This window comes from Acanthochromis polyacanthus, chromosome 3 (genome assembly GCF_021347895.1).
Source record: "Acanthochromis polyacanthus isolate Apoly-LR-REF ecotype Palm Island chromosome 3, KAUST_Apoly_ChrSc, whole genome shotgun sequence".
NCBI lineage: Eukaryota > Metazoa > Chordata > Actinopteri > Pomacentridae > Acanthochromis > Acanthochromis polyacanthus.
Genome location: NC_067115.1, coordinates 29,465,416 through 29,469,418, shown reverse-complemented (window position 1 = coordinate 29,469,418; position 4,003 = coordinate 29,465,416). Strand labels below are relative to the sequence as shown.

The 4,003-nt window shown below is 41.5% G+C and overlaps 1 long non-coding RNA gene across 1 annotated transcript; it reads right to left on the bottom strand.

Moving 5' to 3' along the window:
* On the bottom strand, positions 1 to 3,569 carry LOC127533161 (uncharacterized). The gene is made up of 2 exons (XR_007940930.1): positions 3,044 to 3,569; positions 1 to 140 (listed from the first exon to the last, which is right to left on the bottom strand). It is a non-coding gene; the product is annotated as an uncharacterized LOC127533161 (long non-coding RNA).
* Between the last annotated feature and the right edge of the window lie 434 nt (positions 3,570 to 4,003).

Below are 4,003 nucleotides of genomic sequence, written 5' to 3'. Positions count from 1 at the left end.
TTTCCTAGTTTGGGAAGGTTGGAGACTGAGATTAAGCCAACATTTATCAAACTGAGGAACTCCAGGTTGACAAATTCAGCTGTGAGGCTTCGATTTTTCCTTCAAACCGATCGACAATTGTCCAGGACGAGTTCTCGTACCTGACATGGAGAAAAAACATAACATATGTGAAAAAGAGCCCATTTTAATGCATTTATTGATACTATGAATGTGTCAATAATTAGAATTTATTGCAAAACATATCATAATGTGTTGCACTACCAGTCTGGGTCACTTAGAAATGTTCCTTATTTCTGAAAGTAGTTTCCTTCACTGAAGATAACATTAAATTAACACTAAACATGCGAGTCTGCATCAGAATACTAACGATGATAATGTATATGCTATGTATATGTTGAGGTAATTTTAAGCACAAAAAACAAACTGAAGCCTTGGGGATATAGATAGATAGATAGATCTACATCCCATCTACCTGTATACACACATATGATATATACACCACTACAGTTCAAAAGTTTGACATCACTTAGAAATGTCATTATTTTTGAAAGAAAACATTTTTTTTTCAATGCAGATAACATTAATCAGAAATATAGTCTGGACATTATTAATGTGGTAAATGACTATTCTAGCTGTAACGGCTGATTTAATTAAATATCAACATAGGGGTACAGAGGAACATTTCCAGCAACCATCACTCCTGTGTACTAATGGTATGTTGTGTTGGCTAAAAAGGCTAATTGATGATTAGATAGAAACCCTTGAGTAATTATTTTAGCACATGAATAAAAGCGAGTTTTCATGGAGAACATGAAATTGCCTGTGTGACCCCAAACTTGTGAAAGATAGTGTTTAATTATTTTAAAATGTTGTTAAGTCTTTTAATTATTTGTATTTGAACGAAAAAATAATCACAACAAAATTGAGAAAACCTGCAAAAGCAGAAGGTGTTCAGCAGGGGCTGTTGTTGTTTACTCAAATGACCGTTTACTTGTGTAAACTGTTTCAAGACATTTAGTAGTTGCTTAAAATATTACAAAAACAAGTCGAAGGCGGAGTTAGTTGAATCAGTTAAAGCTAACACTGGTGCGCAATTCATTGTTGGACAAAAACGTTGCAAAAAAAGTTGTTGTCAGGCGACAAATATCACGAATTGTCCTGTAAAACCCCTGAAACGGATCCCGAGTCTCCGTCTAAAAACATTTGCGCTTAATTTATCCGACAGTTAATTTATTGATTTCTCCGAAACGAGGAAGAGCAAAGCAGTAGCTTCCCATGGCCTGCTGATGCAGTCACTAATGACAAATGCAATGATTTTGAGAGCTAGCTCGCTACAGGCTAGCCATTGCCCCTTTTAAACGCTGCCGTGCGGTAGAGGAGCAGCTAGAGCCGTGTGTCTGCCCGCCATTAGCCAACCCAACAGCAACGGAAAGGATTGCGAATACACCCTTAGTAAACGGGGTCTTTTTTTCCGTTAAACCAGCTTTCATGGGGCAAGTGGAATATTCCTTGTCGTCGAGCGAACGACCAACATTGGCAGTTTGTTTAGAGTGGTCCGTTTTCAGGCGAAGTGGCGAAGGAAATATATTGAGAACGGAAATTTAGTAAAAACAAAGATGGAGACAGTTCCTTTCTCCCAGAGCTTCAAAGACGACAGAATGACAACATGGCGATTCCTGAGATACAGTATGCAGCTATCTGAACACTTCAATGGCGGAAAGTGCTGCTTAGAATGAGCGATTACCGTTATCTACACATTACCTAAATCACTCCTTGGTGTTTTAAAATTGTTTTTATTTTCGTGCGTGAGTCGGGAGGAGACGTCGACCGTCGAGTTTTTTGGCTGCCCACGCATGAAGCGCGGTGCGCCGGATCTCGGCGTCGTTCAAGCAGGCTGAAGCCTCCGGTCCACAAACCCACCCGTTTGGGCTGCAAATGTCAACTTTAGCCTTAGGGACGAACACCGGGGCACCGAATTGGTGTGTTTGACGTTTTGAGCTTGCAACAGGGCGTATTTTGTTGTGTTTGATCAGTGCAGAGAAGGGGGTAATATGGCGGGAAGCAAATACTAAGTTGTCTGGATGAATCGACACTTCCTTCAAAAAAAGGCATGCAATATTAAGACGAGCACAGATGCAGGGGATAAGAAAGCTGCTGTCCAACTATGCGAGCTATTCGGGGGGAATTAACCGCCGTACACTCCCTTTAAAACTTATGAATTGCAACAGCTTGAAGCGTGCCTTTTAAACAAATACCGGGCTGCTGGTCTGGTTTGCAGTAGTTTGTGTCTCCGGTGGGGTTACAGAGTAGCACGGACTTCACATTAAGTGCTCAAAGCTGTGGGACCAAGTGACTGTTTTTTTGTTGTCGCTGCTGCTGGATCTGGCCATTTGATGTAACATTAACGTACTCTCCAGAAATGTCAAGACATGACTCGTGATCGGCGATGGTGGCCCCCCTTTTTGTCTGTTTTTTCTCTTTAAACCAAAACTCCTTATCAGTATCTTGGGAGTTGTAAAGTAGATTTGCAATAATGAAGGAAGAAAAGCGCCCCGTTTTTTAGCAGTTATGCTAGCAGCAACATGGCTTCCAAGGTCTGTATAAATATACCGGCTATGTGAATGCCAAACGCGGCGCAGGAAGCGGCCTTTCTTGATATATCAGCGTAAAACTAGTTTACTAATTGTGCCAGCACGGTGGAGTCGAGCTGAATCGTGTGTGCAACCATGACCAAGGAGGCTGTGAAACGGTTAAAGCACTGCAATAATGCCAGCAAGCAAGGGGGGATCGCCGTTTCAAAGTAACGATTGAATATAGCTTTTCTCGTCTCGGTGCCCCTATACGCCCAATCCCGAACAGTACGAAGGATTAAGCTTACTCTTGCGATTGTTTCCGCCCTATTATAAACGAGAAACACAATCTAAGCCCATGTGGTCACCATTACGTTAGCCACACAGGTCACTCGCAAAGCAGAAAAAGTAGCAAGCTAGCTAGCAGGGCTAGCCAGAAAACTAAGGGTTGGTTTTAAAAAAGCACGACTCACATCAGACGGTGTCCTGTTTCTTAGCTCCAAGTGATCCTCTTTTCATGTCCATCGTGCCCTGTGAAAGTTAAACTTTTCTCTCTTGGGTTTGGTGGGATCTTCAGTCCAAAGGCAGAGATGCCCTAATGGAGGAGAATATTAGGACTGTATAATGAACTGAGCCAAACGCTAAGTTAGTCGGAGAGAGGGGAAACCATGGAGGGAAACGGGACTGAAACAAAATATATGCTCAACAGCGCCATCTCCGGCCAGAAACGCCCATCGCCGCCTGGAAAAAAAAGGCATTGCAGTCACAAAACATGACGCTGCCCCGAAATAGTGCTATGGTGCAATTTATTTCTGCAAGGAAATTACTTACTGTGTTTAAAGTGAAGACATGAGCCCTTTTTGTTTGCAAAGTCACTTTCATTCAATGGAGGCATGAGAAAAAAAACACATTCAGCCAATTAGACATCCAAAAAGTAGGTCACATGGGGGAACTTTGTTTATGTCAGACTTCGCATAAGCATACCTGCATTTGATAGATTTAAATGATCTTTTCATGTTCATGTGTAAATAAAACCAACATCAAGATGATACTACCTAAACCTGTTGCATCTTTTCTTCATCTATCTTCTTCCTCCACCGTTTGGACATATTGCTAGAAAAGAGGGCTGTATTGGTTGCAGTAAAGACAGCATTGTATGTGCATGTGGAGGGCATAAAACCACCCCCTCCAATCTCTCCCCTTTACTTCCTGAGACACCTGAACTCTCAAGTATAAGTCTGCTCAGTGGGTTGTTAAGTTTTCCTTTTAATTAAACAACAAATGCTCTAATGTTGCCAAATTATGTTCTGATTTCTTCTACTTCTTTTTTTCTCCATCTAGTAAAGATATGACTTGAATTTAGCCCATAATGCTTCCACTTTTAAGAGTACACTCCCACCAAGCCTCCCTCTGGCCTCATACAAATCATAGGT